General features: G+C 52.9%; 1 protein-coding gene across 1 annotated transcript in view; it reads right to left on the bottom strand.

Moving 5' to 3' along the window:
• LOC104036085 (protocadherin-19) overlaps positions 1-16,589 on the bottom strand; it is a 58,659-nt gene that overhangs the window by 30,167 nt on the left and 11,903 nt on the right. The gene's annotated exons all lie outside the window — the stretch shown is intronic.

Below are 16,589 nucleotides of genomic sequence, written 5' to 3'. Positions count from 1 at the left end.
TGGGACACAGTGGGACATGGTGGGAGACACACGGTGGGACGTAGTGGGAGATGCACGGTGGGACATGGTGGGAGCTGTGGGACACAGTGGGACATGGTGGGAGACACACGGTAGGACGTAGTGGGAGCTGCGGGGTGGGACATGGTGGGAGATGCACGGTGGGACGCGGTGGGAGATGCACGGTGGGACATGGTGGGAGACACACGGTGGGACGTGGTGGGAGATGCACGGTGGGACATGGTGGGAGATGCGTGGTGGGACATGGTGGGAGCTGTGGGACACAGTGGGACATGGTGGGAGACACACGGTGGGACGTAGTGGGAGATGCACGGTGGGACATGGTGGGAGATGCACGGTGGGACGCGGTGGGAGATGCACGGTGGGACGTGGTGGGAGATGCACGGTGGGACGTGGTGGGAGATGCGTGGTGGGACATGGTGGGAGCTGCAGGATGCGGTGGGACATGGTGGGAGATGCACGGTGGGACATGGTGGGAGATGCACGGTGGGACATGGTGGGAGATGCGTGGTGGGACATGGTGGGAGCTGCAGGATGCGGTGGGACATGGTGGGAGATGCACGGTGGGACGTGGTGGGAGCTGCGTGGTGGGACATGGTGGGACATGGTGGGAGATGCACGGTGGGACGTGGTGGGAGATGCACAGTGGGACATGGTGGGAGCTGTGGGACACGGTGGGACATGGTGGGAGACACACGGTGAGACGTAGTGGGAGATGCACGGTGGGACGTGGTGGGAGATGCACGGTGGGACGTGGTGGGAGCTGCGCAGTGGGATGCAGTGGCTGTTGCACAGAAGGATGTGGTGGGAGCTGCATGGTGGGACACGGAGGCAGCTGCATGGTGGGATGCAGCGGCAGCTGCATGGTAGGCTGTGGTGGGAGATGCATGGTGAGTCACAGTGGAAGGCGTGTGGGGGGACATGGTGGGATCTGCATGGCCTGGCCGGGATCCTTCTCGGGCTTTGGGTACGCTGCGGGACGCAGATCTCTTTGCATAAGCCAGGCACCCCAGTCCATCTGTCCACCCAAAGCCCCCCCAGAGCTGCAGGGAACCCACCTGGGCTCCCACCAGCATCACCCCTGGCCCAGGGGATGCTCCTCGCCCCTGCCAGGCACCCCGGGCAGCAGAAGGGGCAGACTCTGCTCTGCCCACCTTCCTCTGGGCTGACAGCAGTGTCTCCCCGGGGCAGGAGCGGGGACAGCCACCTGCCCCAGCAGCCCTCTCCTGCCTCCTCTCTGCCGCGGCTCCTCCTCGCCCCGGCCTCGCGGCCGCTCTCCTTCCCAAATAGCCGCTCTGGGATACCATGGCCTGTTTTTATGGCAATTATGAACATGGTAAAAATAAATGCATGCATCTTTAATGTCTCAATAAATAAAGGAAAGCAGAGTCTGCTGCTAACGTAATCACAACGGCAGGATGCAGGGAGCGGGTCCGCTGCAGCAGAGCCGAATGTGAAATCCAATCGTACCCCAGCAGAGGTTACACGGCTCTGCCAAGATAATAAAGCAAAGGCAGCGTTGGTTAAGTGTGACCTTTTCTGAAATACAGCACAATATCTAATTTACCAAACAGGAGCCTCCCAGAGAGAAACATGCAAGGAGCTGCGAGCCGGGGGAGTTGGCCTAGCACTCAGCACAGCTCGGTTATTACTTTCACATAGTAATTACTGCTGGAGAGTCACGCAGGAGATTTACTGCACAAACTACTGGTCCCTGCAGTTCCTGCATCCTCGGTCCTGCAGGACGACTTTGATGGTTAGAGCTCGGGAGCAAACGGACACGTGTATTTTTAAAATGCACAACGCCCAAGAGTTTAAAGGCCGCAGAAAATGCCTGCTCCTGTGTTTATCCATCAATGCTGGTGCTGCCATCTCAGGGGGAGGGATGCCACCCCACGGCGTGTCCCCCCCGGCAGCCCCGCGAGGCAGGTGGGAGGTCCCAGCCCTGCAAACAGGCTCTGAGGGCAGCCGAGCGACGGAGGGCAGGAGGGATCAGAGCTGCTTTCGGAGCAATCCCTGCGCGGCGGGGAGCCCCCTCCATCACCCTGCGCTGGCAGATGCCGGCTCTGTCCCCGCACCCCAGCCCTGCCGCCGTGCCCAGCAGCAGCGTGAGACCCCCTGCACCCACCGCTACCTCCATCAGCTTCATCCCTATGTGTGCACATCTCAGCCCTGGGAAAACCGGGAGAGGAACGGGTGGGTGGGAGGACCCAGGGAACAAATTTCAATATATACATGTACATCACAGAGCTTGAAAATGCTCGGAGCAGTGACGCTGCATGGCCCAGGCTTCAGGGGACAAGGGATAACCAGGGCCATCCGCAGGGAACGCTCGACTGGTGTCACCGAAACCCCACCGCAGGCTGAGGAAACACCACACGTGCTGCCATCACGTCTCCTGCCACAGCCCAGATACAGACCTCGCGCTAAATCCCCCTCTGACCAACGTCACTTGGAGCTTTGCTATTGAGTTGTGACCCAAAAGAAGACCAAATCCTGGCCCAACTGAAGTCATTCACTGACAAATTCCCCATGATTTAAGTTTGATGGACTGGAGTAACGTGTGGACCCCCTGGTCCACGTGCCCCCCCTGCTCAGGATGCTCTGCACCGCGTTGCTAATGCAGACACAACCCCCAGGTCCACACGCAAGCGAGCGGGTTCCCGCGGGGTCGGTCACAGCATCCGTTCCCAGGCTTCGAATCCCCTGCGCCACCGAAAACAGCACGACTAATGCTAATTACTTCCAGATTTTGGACAAGACAAGAAGTGACATGGCCTCGAGAATGGGAAATGTGCTTCCCTAGGCTGGGGGTTTGCACCCTCAGCGAGAGCTGCCTGCCCTGCCCGCACCGGCACGCTCCCACCGGTGCACGAGGCAGCCCAGCAGTTTACGAGGCCTCTCCTCAGCCGTGGGATTATCCGTCAAGGTTATCTCCATGCAGGCTAGGGGATCAAACCAGAAAAATAAAAAAGAAATGAGATTTTTCATGGAGAGGGCTGCTTTATAGCTTGCATTATTCAATCGAAGTTCACTTGATTTAATTCTAGTTCATCCTGCAAAGTGCAATCACTTACAAACAGAGGCAAAACGACAGGGAAGGAGAGCGTCTCCAACAAGTCAACATTTTAATTGGGAAAGGATCCACTCCCTCTCTTAATGAGGCCCAAAGAACAAAGTCGAAGCACAAAAAAAGAGGGAAAAGGTGAGGCTGGCTGGCGCCGATGAAAGTGCGCTCTTCATAAAGTGCATCATCGAGAGGCCAGCCCTTATCTTCTTCATTATTTTGGCAAAAGCAAACAAACCGTTAGCTTCTCACTGATCAGCATCGCTCCTGTAGAAATCAAAGGGGAGCCCAGCCTTGAGCCCAGCCTCTCCCTTCCATGTCCAGAGCTGGGTATGGCACGGACCTCCCGAACAACGCTGCCAATTCCTATCTCCTGCTCATCGTAACATGAATAAAGGATGCTCACGCTTGTCAGGATCAGACCCTCAGCCTCTGTGCTATGAATAAACAATACATTCAAGACATCGGGAAGCGCTGAATAACACCTAGCATGAAGTCTGTGGTCTCAGCCTGCATTTCTCTTAGAGGAGAGAATCCCTGCTGTCCTCTGGGCTCGGGATTTGCTTTCCAGATACAGGCATGTTGGTGTCAATGCCATCAAAGAGAGAGCCCTGGCTTGGCACGCGGTGCCTAATTTGAAAAATGCTTTTAACTGCTGCCTTAGCAACACAAATAGAAATATAACAACAGACACACTCAGAATTGAGCAATCAGCAGGGAAATTTTAAACTTTTTTTTTTTCCCCCAGCGGTTGCTTTCAGTTGAGGACTGCCAATTCCATTAAATTAAAAAAAAAAAAAAAAAAGAGATGTACAAACGTCAGCACAACTCTTCTTGACCTGGAGATCGGGGGGGGTGACTTCCCCGTTAGCCAAAGGTCTGCCAGCAACAGGGCGCTGCTCTAACGACTGCTCACTCTCTGCGTGAGAAACAGAAATAAACCCCGGAGGATCCAAAGGCGGGTTACAGGGAATTAATGCACGTGCCAGCAGAAAGGTCAGCGGGCTGCGGCCACTCCGAGCACGACCACCGCTGTGCACTGATGGAGAAACGCAGGATGCTGGCTGGGGTCGGTCCCCAGGTGGGGGGACGTGTCCTGGGGGGTGCCAGGAGGCTCAGACCAGCGCAGCCGTGCCCTTCCCTGCCCGCCCGCCTCGGGGCAGATGCCCAGGATCTGGCTTTTTGTCACTCTTCCCTCTTTTCAGCTATTTCAAATGTTGGGTTTTTTTTCAAACCAAACTCCATGGAGGTGAAAATCCAGCTTTCCCCGCTGTGCCTGGATCCAGGCTCTTGACGGAGGGTTTGGCTCCTCGGTCCGCACATCAGCCCCCCAGCAAAGTCCGTGGCTGTTCAAAGCTGGACCCATCTCTCCCGACCCGAAGTGACAGGTATCCGTCCCTCCGCCAGCCTCCGCCTCAGAAGATGACTCTAAAGCATCTCAACGCAGGGTTTTTTGCCCTTCTTCTCACTTCAGGGTGAAAACATTTCTCTTTCTACAAACTATTGTAAACCTGCTGCAACCTCCTGCCAAAGCATGTAGGGACCCTTCACAAAATCAGGTTCATAAAAATGACACATTTAGCGCCGCTTTTTCAGGGTTATCCCTTGAGCCTTTTTTTTTCCCTCTACGTGCCTTGTTAATAAAGCTTGCATGTCACCCTTTATTATTAAAAAACAAAGTGGACCTTTCTCCAAGGCTGCAACATGCATCTCTCCTTTTGGGTTTCAGAAAATCCTCCCGATACACGCAACGGCTCCTCGTTCTCTGTATCAAGCTGCATGTCTTCACCAGGAGCACCAGTCTCCTGACCTTCCCTCCATGCTGCAGGCATCATCGGGGACCACAGAAATGGCAAGTCATTCCCAAAAATCCACTGGGCCTCCCCAGTGGGAAGGGCAGGGCTTGTAAGACAGCTTTTCCTGGTCCTCCTGTATCCTCGGTCCTGTTCTCCATGGGCCACTCAATCACAGGCTCCAGTATCTGCAATAAGACTGTTGCTCCCTGTTAGGAGGTCTCGGCAGCACTTAATTCTTGCGGTTTGAACTATATTGGGGGTGATACAGAATTCATGCAAATTAAATAAAGATACTCCAGCTGCACTTGGGAAACAGGGAAAATGTCAAAGTAGGGACCAGGTCAAATGAAGTAAGGATCGCAATGAGGGAAAGTCATTATCACTTAGCAAGCTGCTCATTTACCCCATGGGAAATAAATAAGCGGTCTGAGACTCCCTCCCACCGGGAGCAGGCACGGTACGAAACCCCACCGAACACCGAAATCTAGCCCCACGACCCCGAGAGGAACAGCCAGGCTCATCCTGATGCTCTCACGCTCAGCAAGGCAGCTGGTCTCTCTCCGCACACCAGCAGGAGACTCATCAGATCCAGCTCCGGGCCGGAGGCGGATCACAAAGGACGTCAGGAGAGATTTTCCCCTGTTGCGTGTGACACCACGTAATTAGCCCCTACGCTACCAGCTGCTGTCGAGGACACCGCTGCCTCGGAGCATCGGTCAGAGGCCAGGACCGGTGGCTGGAGACCAGCCTGGACGAGCACCGGGGTGCCTGACCCACTTGAGGAGCTCTGCTCCTCCTTCCCCACACTCGCCACCAGCTCCGCTCTGGCGCTGACGGCATCTGCAATGTCTGCAACCGCAGGTGAGAGTCCTGAGCACCACGGCCACAGCCTAGGAAGATGTAGCAGAAGACAGATCCGTATTTCCCAGTTCCTCACTCTCCAGCATTGGCATCTCCGGGCATGGTGGGTATCAGAGATGTGAGAGCAGCACCAGCCCAAGTCTTTGGGTTAAACCCCCATGCAAACTCTACCCAAATAGCTACTGGTGCTTCCACCCTGGGGGAAAATCTGGAATACTGTGTCCAGTTTTGGGCCCCTCAGTACAACAGGGACATTGAGTTGCTGGAGCGTGTCCAGAGAAGGGCAACGAAGCTGGTGAAGGGTCTGGAGCACAGGTCTGATGGGGAGCAGCTGAGGGAGCTGGGGTTGTTTAGCCTAGAGAAGAGGAGGCTGAGGGGAGACCTTCTCACTCTCTACAACTACCTGAAAGGAGGCTGTAGTGAGGTGGGTGTTGGTCTCTTCTGCCAGGTAACAAGTGATAGGACGAGAGGAAATGGGCTCAAGCTGCGTCAGGGGAGGTTTAGATTGGATATTAGGAAAAATTTCTTTATGGAAAGAGTGGTCAAGCATTGGAACAGGCTGCCCAGAGAGGTGGTGGAGTCCCCATCCCTGGAAGTGTTCAAAAAATGGGTAGAGGTGGCACTTTGGGACATGGTTTAGCGGGCATGGTGGTGTTGGGTTGATGGTTGGACTGATGATCTTAGAGATCCTTTCCAACCTTAATGATTCCTAGTTTTACTTTCATTAAAAAACAATCCAGCCACCAAGCCAGGAAACATGAAATTACTACTCTACCCTTAATTGGTTTAGCAGTGGACTTGGTAGTGTAGGTTAATGGTTGGACTGGATGATCTTAAAGGTCTTTTCCAACCTACACGATTATATGATTCTATGATTCTATGAAAGTCAGCAAATGCTGATGGACACAGTGGGGTGAGCGATGCCTGTGTCACCCCAAGGAGCCCACCACCCTCTCCTCCGACAGCCGAGCTGTGCTGCGGCTCGGAGACCCCCATGGGGTCAGGGCCTTTGGAAAGGACCCGGCTGGCCACCGGTCCCCATCAACAGCTCCAGCCCCCTCCATGGGCGCTGGAGCACAAGCCGGGGGAGAGGGATGCACCTCTGCTCCGTCAACAGCCCCAGGCAAGACAGAAGGAAAACGTGAAGCAATTCGGCTCTTATTAAGGAGCATTTAAGAGCCAGTCACCTGGAGGAGTTCAATAAAGGTTAAAAGGATCTGACCCCTGGCACCTCCCTTTGCAGCCATCTCCCGTTACCCCAGCGTGCTGCTAAAGCCTATAATACAGGAGATTGCAAACTGTAAACGAGCAACATAGTGTCTCTGAAAAAGTAAGTGCATTTAGCATCTGATATTGATGTTTTATAATTAGATGTAATACAGCAGATCATTTTCCTGCCCTTGATCAATGAAACCAGGGTTGGTTTTGGGGTTGGGCTTTTTTGCAGACACTCTGATTGCTGCCTAAACCAAATGGAGCGGTGCCTCGCTCGGTTCAGCAGGAACGAGCAGAGACGAAGATGTGCAAACACAGCATCCATTTAGATTTACTATCCCCGAAATATAAACAGAGTATTTATTTCTGACCTTTTAAGCACTATTTCCAAATTTAATGAGGCACAGTGAACATTCCTCAGAGCCAGACTCCATGGCTGCTTAACACCACCGACCCTCTAATTATTACTGCAGCTTAAATAAAGGGCATTTGCTTCTGATGGACATTATTAAACACTGAAGGAACTGAGTCCAGCCTCCATTTTCTCTTGATGAAATAAAAAGCATTGCAGAGAAATCACTGGGAGAGTTCATCCTTTAGCATCACCCCGCTCATCAGAATGAGCAGAAGTATCAAACCAGATTGCATTACGGTGCAGGCATGCCCACTAATCCACGCTGAACTCCTGTCCCCTCCCCAAATAAATACAGGCTTTGTCATTTTTTGTCTGAAAATGGATCGGAGGCAGGAGGAAAGGAGCGGCTGTGATGTGATTTCGAAAAAGGGTATAGGATTAAAAACCCAGATTGAATGCCGAGCGTGGCAACACACAATGAAGCCATAATTACACTCCTGAAAGCCACAAATAGTGTCACCCGGTTGAATTTGTCAACATATCAGAAATCTACAGTATGGTTATGAAGAGCAAAAATGCAATAATAAAAACCTGCCTCACATTCAGATGGCACCTATAACCCAAAAGCTCTTCGGTGGCTGTGGCACAGGGGTCCCTCCAGCAGCACCACCGGGGCAGGCACCCGCTTGGCATCACCACTCCAAAATCGATCGAAAAGCAAAATACTGACCCAAAAGGGGGGCATGCTTGCTAGGGGAGGGCATGCAGATGCCTTCCCTGCACTGTGAGCAGCCAGGAGGCTGGCCATGCCCCGGCAGCTGCCCAGTGCCCCACTGGGGCTGGGACAGGAGGGATTTTGGGGCAGGGGGGCAATGCCTCCCTCCCCTGTGCCCACCAATGGGCCCTGGGGGGCCGAGCTTGCCAGCCCCCTGGGGCACAGCCTTCTGCACAAGGATGCTGCCTTGATGCGCCGAGCAAAATTCCTTGTGGGGATCTAATAGCCAATAAAGCTAATAAAAGGCTTTTCCCATCACCTATGCCTGGGACTTTCAGATGTGTAATGGATCCACGCACGCAGCTTCCAGCGCAGACTGCACCCCTCCCTAAGCAGTGCGAGAAACAATCTGGATCTAATCAGCAGCCCCAGGGTAATGGGGCATGACTTACAGGTTTGTTAAAAAACCTTTCAGAACTGTCCTCTCCCTGCCTCCTGCCATTAGGAATGAAAACAAATATGAGAGAGGAACCTTTTTTTAAATGTTCCCATCGCTAGGGCTAAATAAAACTCCTTGTCATTCACCTTCTGGAGCGGCAGGTCAGACTGATGCGTTTTGTAGGGAACAGGAGAAATCACAGATTTGTCACTGAAAAAAAAAAAAAAAAAAAAAGAAAAACCAAAAATCATTGCAGATGAGTTAAAAATAGCGAAGGCGTGAGATGCCGCCGCCAGCTCGGCACATCAGAGTGACAGGACGCCCGGGCGGCCGCCCCGCTGGCTGCATCCCTGAGCGAGCGCAAGCCCCGGGCGGGCGGGGGGCACGGGGGCATGCCGAAACCGGGCCGGGCACCGAAAGGGGCAGCCGGGCTCAGCTGGTGCCCGGCCACCACGGGGGCACCTCGCTCCGCTTCTGCATCCCAGAGGAGACGGGGACGCCCCGGAGGCACGCAGGGCGGCGGGTGACAGAACCCACGGCGGCAGCCGCAGGATTTCCCCACTTCGTGGCTTAGCGGGGAGGAATTTGGCCGGGGGTACCAAGACCGGCGCCGTGGCAGGCGGCAGCCCCGGGAGCAGCGGGGCACTTGCACCCGGGGACCTCGGCCCTGCCCCGTGTCGCAGTGCAAGCCCCATTTCTCCTGATTTTTGGACAAGCAGCGGGCGCTTCCCGTGTCACCTACGCATCCCACAGACATTTTCCTCCTATGGCTTCCCCGGAGGCCTGATCTGGTCCCGCGTGTGCCCCCGGCGCGTGGCCGTGGGCATCCACACCAGCTCTGGAGCGAAACCTCCGTGCCAGCAGCTCCCGCCTGGCTTCAGCTAAAATTCCCCAGCAATGGCAGATAATAAACTGAGGCGAACACTGCCCCGTGTGCTCACCGTGTTATCATGTACATTGTTTATCTGTAATTGCACGGGAAGGCTCGCAATCAGGATAGCCTCAGCCAGCTCCCACTCTAAGCCTCAAGGGGATTTTTGCTCACATCAAAATTATTTACCAAAACCAGTTTTCCCCCATTTTAATTTTTTCTCCTGCTTGGGCAGGAAACCGCAGCTCTCCAGCCCACAAAAATACCCTGTGGCCACGAGACTGACTGCAAACCTGAGCAGGACTGGCCTTCCTCCCCGCTGCCATCGCTGTCCTCGGCGGCCGCGGCACCGCGTGCGGAGCGGGACGCGAAGCCTGGCTCGGTTCGGCTCGGCTCAGCTCCCCCCGAAACCCGCTGCCCCCCAAAGGTGCCACGCTGGCTCCAGCATCCTTGGGGACACACCAGCACCCTCCGAAGAGCTCTTCCCCACCTCCGAGCCACGCTGCCAGCACAGGGGCACTGGGAAACCGAGGAATTTCGCCCAAGAGGAGCCTGTTTGCTCCCAGAACAAACTGTAGGGAAGTAAATGGTAACAAAGCGTTGGCCAGGTTAGGGGATCCCTGCTCCGGTGCTCCCTGGGTGTCCCTCTCCATCCCCACGCTGCCCGCTCCCCCTGCCCGACAGCCACCCCGCATTACGAACAGCCTGGTAAACACAGCCCGTTGGTTATTACAAAGATGCCAAAACCTTACTACTTCTTGTTCCTTCCAGTTAATGTACCATAGCCGAGGATGAATTGCTATTACAAGGAACTAAAAATAAAAATGTTTCAGAGGCCGTAATTGGCTTGTCTTGTTGGGCTTTTTAAGGAGCCAAAGTACCAGTTCCAGGCTATTAGCCCTAAGGTTGTAGGAGAATGGTGTAAAATATTTCTTCATTAAAACCCTACCTTCTCCACAGAGGTGTTTTTCTTTAGGTTTTTCTTTCCTTCGTCATTTTTTTTTTTATTCTTTTCTTTTTAAAAGGTGTGTGTTATCAAATAAGCTTTAGTCAAAAGAGGGCTTCGAAAGCCCAGAGGTGATATAAATAGACAGTGCTCGGTGCAGCTGGAGAACCAGCCAGAGCCTTCACTCATCTATTCAGGTCATTTTTCTACAAAACTTATGTAATATTCCTCAGTCACATCTGTAATCTTGGGCCATTTTTAATAATCAGCAGCAAATCTTGCAGTCCTCGGGGAGACAGTGCTCTGTGCCGGCAAGCACCCAGCCCGCCGGCGCGGGACGGGGACCGCCACCGTCGCAGGCTGCAAACGCCCTACGAGGCAGCCGGGCGTGCCCAGGGTGCTCCCTGGGATGGGGACTATGGTTTTTTTTTTCCTTTTGAGGCTCTTTGGTGCTACTGAGTTATTAAGAGCTTTGGTTACCGCCATTACTCAATATCAGCATCAATCACGACAAAACCAAACCCATTGGCTCAGCAAAACCCTTCTTTTGAAAGAAGCAGATGCTCTGCTGAGCGAGGGCTCGGCAGCTCGGCACCAGCCATCCCAATGAGGATGGTGACGATGCACCAGCAAAACAACAATAATTTATGGTCACGACTTTAAAATTGGCTTTAAGTCCTGCCGCTCGCAGAGCCTGCTCTGACCGACGGGAGCACCCTGGGGCTGTCCTCGCCGCCCGCGTGGAGCCGGGCACGGCAGAGATCCCTCTGCGACAACAGCTCCGAGCAGCACGGCATTAAAATAAATAACAATAATAATAATAATATCAACAATGATGATGACCAATCTCTAGATAACGCTGCACAGCAGGGGAAGCTCAGCAGAAAAATTACAACAGAGCCTTTTCCTCCCTGCTTTTGCGCAAGGAGCAGGATGACACGTTGCCTTGTGAAACGACAACCCAACGGGTATTTACTACTCTGATTTTGCGATTTGAAGGTTGCTGCTGGAAGAAGACTATTTCTGTTAGGTACAACTGCTATTTTTTGATAGTGTCTAGGCAATACCTTGTTAAAAAGGGCAAAACAACAGTTATTAATTACCCTAATTAACCCAATTCATAAGACATGTTTGTGTGGCTGTCATGACAACTGCTTTGACTAACTTGCCAAGAATAGCTTAGCTGTCCATTCAAATAAATCCCTGATAATTACTAGTCTAGTTTACTGGGCTTCTGTGATAATAATAATTAGTGCTACTGTACAAAAGGTCGCGCTAAACAGTTTATGAATGATGCATTTCGCATGGTGATTACATGAGTCACGCAGCATCCAGCAAACGGACGCAGCCACGTTCCCAACGTGGCGAGATGCAATTAGATGGGAGCCTGTGGCTGCTCTGCCTGCGGACGGCACAGCGGGCTGAGAGGGAGAAGTCATTCAGGTCGGAGGAGAAATAACCAAGGAGAAGTTGGGTGAAGCTGGGGACGGCCACTGACCTGCCTCCTTGGCAGCCAGGGTGCCCATCCGTCCGTCCGTCCGTCCAGCCACCACAAGCCAGGAGATGGTAGTCTACTTCTAATGAAGGCACTGGTAGACACCGAAAAGCTTCCAAGCCTGACCTGTCGCATGTTGGTATTTCACCCGGCCACCTCATTTCCCTCTCCTTCAGTGACAGATAACCACAGTTCACCTCCCTGTTTTCGGCACGCTTCCCCGTTATCCGGTTTCAGGATCAACTTCAAAGAGGTTGAAGGCAACACGTGCCGGGGGTGGGCAGCTCCAGCCCTCTCTGTCTCCGTTTCTGCAGAAAGAAACCCTCCAACCTGCGGTTTGGGTCTCCCCAGCTGCAGCTCCAGCACATCCCACGGGTGCCGGCTGTCCTGCGGGCAGCAGGCATCGCTCAGCCCAGCATCGCTGCTCCTGAGCCTGCCGCGGGCACGAGGAGAAAGGGCTACCACCCCCAGCGCCTTCCTGCGCTCCTGACGTGGCTACGCTTCCATTCACCTTCACAACGGGAAATCCAGCCCCCTCAAATGCCATTCTTCCTTTGCTGAGGTTTGTAGGTGAAAACTGGTCTGTGGGATTCCCTCTGGCTGCACCTATACAGAGGCGAGGGGGGACGGGACCGCAATGCCCTGCCGCCATCGCTGCAAAATCCTGCAAAACCCCGGGGCAGACAGGGCAGCGGGGCAGGGATGGAGGCAGCATGCTCACGTTTAATAGAGGACAGCTGTGAGCTCCATGGAAATCTACAAAATCACCCCATTTAGAATAAATTCTGATTAAATACCACATATGGTCCTTATTGTCCGTCCCTTGTTACCTATCACAGAGGCATCTGCATGTAAACAGGGTCTTAATCTGCAAATATTTGTCTGCTACAGCACTCTCCTCCCTCACCCCCACCTGAACTTGCAATTATTCTTATTGATTGACTTTAAGAGAGCACCATGCACATGCCTCGAGCTGCCACGCGCCAAGCAAACAAGGGAGCAACGCCGGGCTCCGCTGTAATCATTACCGGGGCGAGCAATTGCCCTGTCACACATGGCAGGTTATGGCTTCAGACTGGAGGCAGCAAGGCCAGATGAACGCTTAAAACGTCGTTACAGTGTGAAAAGCGAGGATGTAGAAATGACACCTCCTTTCTCAACAGATCTGTCCCCGGAGCGCCTCCCAGCTCTGCGGAGATTTCATCTTGTTAAGCCTGAAGAGCCAGAATGGCCCTTGGAGGGAGGGCACGGGCTCGCGCCCTCTTTGCGTGCCAAAAAAAGCTCTGATGAGGACATCTTCGATCTGGGGGAAGGGGGGCTTGAGGTCCCGAGAAGGATTTCAGCGTTTGCCTGCGCATCACCTGCAGCCCTGGCCGAAAGCACGTGCTAGACGATGAGGTGCTTTTTATCAGACCAACAAGAAGAAATTAGGGAAACCTGATGCCAAGCAGAACCTTCCCCGGTTTTCCCAAGTGAAGTTTGCAGCTTGGTTCAATATGTTCGTGCCTAATGAAGGTTTCCCCCATATTCTGCAGGGTATAATCATTCTCCTCCTAATGAGCATGTGTTAATGGCATATTAATGCTGACAACAACTAAATGTGGAGACCAAGAGATGAACGTATTCCAAAATTCATCTTTTTTTTCCGAACAAAGGAATCCGTGGCGTGGCTGAGCGAGGCCCAGCCCGGCGGGAGCCCGTGGCTCCCACGGCGATGCTGCCGGCTCTGGTCCGTGGGCTCACCGCGGGATGCAGAGCCCGTGTGGGACCAGGGCTCTGGTCCCTCACTAACCCAACCCCTGCAATTAATTGACGTACAGGGAAGGATCTCAGCCCAAGCTCACTATTTTCCCCCAGACAGGGGACACAGCCACGGTGGGGGCTGAACAGAAAAGCAGAGGAACCGCTTGCAAACGTCTGGAAAAGCGTTTCACCGGGCAGGCAGGTTTGGATGCTGTTTCTAAGCCAAGAGCCGTGCGGATTTGATTACTAAATGTCACTGAAGCTGGGTCCCTGCCAGAGCATCCAGATGTGAATCTGAATATGAAAAGTCCAGGAGGGAGCAGGTGACGGGAGCTGCAGGCGTGGGCACCGAGCCCCCATCCCGGTGCCGGCGTCCCAGCCCATCTGGTTTTGCGTGACCAAGTTTACGTAAGCTCGCAGGCGTGGAGAACACCGCCCATAAAATGGGTGTTTTCCTGTTTTTTTAATCTTCGTTTATGAAGACAGCTCCCAAAACCCTGACAGCTCCCCAAAAGTAGCATCAACCTGCCCCGCGGGTGTGCTGCCCGCTGCCAGGCACCGCAGGGAGGTGCAGAAGCCTAATTCCCTAATTGTCCGACTCCTGTGTGCTCCCACCAGCACATACATTTAGATTTCCAGATCGATAATCAATGCTAGAATCAATAACAGGGAATTTAGCTACATTATAAAAACAGTAAAATCAGCCAATACTGAGAAATTACTATTGAGTCCTGCGTTTTCTGTACTCACTTAGTCTAATAATGGTGAATGATATTTTCCAAGTACATTATTCAGCAATAAAACCGCCAAATTATTTGATCTCTTTCTAACCTTTATGATTCTAAGCACTCTTTCTGACCCAGACTGAATGAGGCAACATCTGCAGAGCCTTTCACAAAATTGTACTCGGCGTGCACTATTGTAGGTCTGCTGCCAAAGATAAATGTTATTATTTTAAAGCCATCATCCTCCTAATAGATGAGCAAACGCACTGCATTAGCATAGCCTGCAGAGCTCGAGCACGGGTGAGAAAATGCCAGAGGGTTTTTGCTTAATGGAATTTTACATACCTGACTTAGGATGGGTTAATGCAATCCACCAACACGGGAATTTTAAAACCTGCCCTGTGGCAAACACCTGCCATTACAAAAGATGGTATAATCCAACAAGCTCCAGATCCCCGTGAGAACCACGAAGGATTCACGTCCAGATCTCCGGTGGCCAACGGGGCGTCGAGACAGGACCTCGTCTGCACGGCTCTGACGCGCACAGACCGACGCTATTTATCACAGACCTACACGATGTCTTGGGTGCCAGGAGGAGGAGCGGCTGGGGTTACCCTGCAGCGTGCTGCGGGTTTCCATCAGCGGGCGTCTGAAGCGCAATACCTGCGATGCACACCCGTCCGCTGCAGCATTAGCAGTCGCCGCACTCAAGCCTTCGCCAGCCTAACGAGAACTCACCGTAATTCCGTGTTAAACAGGGAGTCACGTCGAGGCTAAGTACTAATCACTCGTCTGGCTGACATAAGCCATTACTTCCTTCCAAATTTAGACGAGAAACTAGAGGGAGACACTGAAGCAACGATGCTGCGGTCTCTCCTCCAGCGAACCTTCCAACGGGGGCTGCGGGCAAGCACTGCCCCGACAGGAACGGTGAAACTGGGAGCCATCAACAGCCTCGGTGTCCCTTTGCTGAGCCCTGAGCCACGCTCTCCTGGGGACGGTGGGGACCGGGACCGGGGGGCACCCCAGGACACAACCCGTACCGCAGCCCTGCGAGGGTAGCGCTGCCTGCAGAGCGCCCCATCCATCGCCAATTCAGAGCACGCTCTAATTTAAATTATAATTACACTTATAAGTACACAGATTACAACTATTTATGCTACAAATAAGACCATCCTGTATTTTAATTAACAGAAAATGATTGGAACTCAACTATAGCCTCTACTGGGAACAATATCTAATCACTTATTGAAGCGAGGCCGTGCCCAGCCCCGTAGGCAGCCTGGCAGGGAAGGGGGAGCGGGCAGGGCTGGGGGTCCCCCCACCCGAGCCCTCGCACCAGAGCGGGAGCTGCCGCCAGAGGGGCGAGCGGAGACGTCTCCCCGGAGAGACGGAGGGCTCCTCGCTGGAGAGCCTGCAGGCAGAGCCCGCGGATGGAGGCAGGCAGGGGACGAAGAGCAGGCAGGGCTCTGCCCTTGCCGGCTGATGGGAATTTAGGAAAGACCCGAGCAGGGCACCCTCGGTGAGGGCAGGAGCCCAGGGACCTGGGAGGGCACCTGGCTGAGGAGCTTCGCTGGCTGAAAGCCCTCAGGAGGGGCTTCAGGAGATGGCAGCTGGAAAATACAGCTCTGCCACGGCGCTGAGCAGGTACGCGTGCGGCTATTCAAAGGTAACCGTGCCTCTGCATGCAGCATGTGCTTCGGCAGGGAGAAACCACAGAGTTCAAATCGCTCGATACAACAGGAGCTAACTTGGAAACTACTACAAGAAAGGCCACAAATAGCATGCAAGACCACCCTTTTGATGTAATAAAAAAAAAAAAACCTTACTATAAATCTTTCTTAATTTAAAGGAAAATTCTTATCTGCCATGTAAATGTAGTTGCAGGAGCTTTTTTTATAGACTCAACAAGTAAGAGATGCATCAGAAATATGCATCAGAAATTCAAATTTACTAGAAGGAAAACAAGACGAGCCTCTCTACTGTCAGTAAAAGTGAACCATAAAACCCAACCCAGTAGCATAAAACCAAATGAGAGATATATATATGGTTATGTGACATAGTATATACTTATTTGCATAATTAGGTACAGTATCTAATAATTCTATACACACTTTTTATATCCTTATGAATACATTGTGTATATCATATAGCATATAGTATATAATAGACAATACATGATATATAATATACAGTATGTAATATATAACGATATAAGCACTGTATCATTATCTACAGGTCTTGCCATCAGAGGAGAGGGGGTTTACTGTTAAACACAGCTTGGCTACTGCCACCACATCCCACCCCGGCCCTAATTCCTCCACAGACCCTTGCAGCAAAACC

The sequence above is a fragment of the Pelecanus crispus genome, chromosome 13 (genome assembly GCF_030463565.1).
Source record: "Pelecanus crispus isolate bPelCri1 chromosome 13, bPelCri1.pri, whole genome shotgun sequence".
Taxonomy (NCBI): Eukaryota; Metazoa; Chordata; class Aves; order Pelecaniformes; family Pelecanidae; genus Pelecanus; species Pelecanus crispus.
The sequence above is the reverse complement of the archived record's forward strand: the minus strand, read 5'-3'. Positions and strand labels throughout refer to the sequence as shown.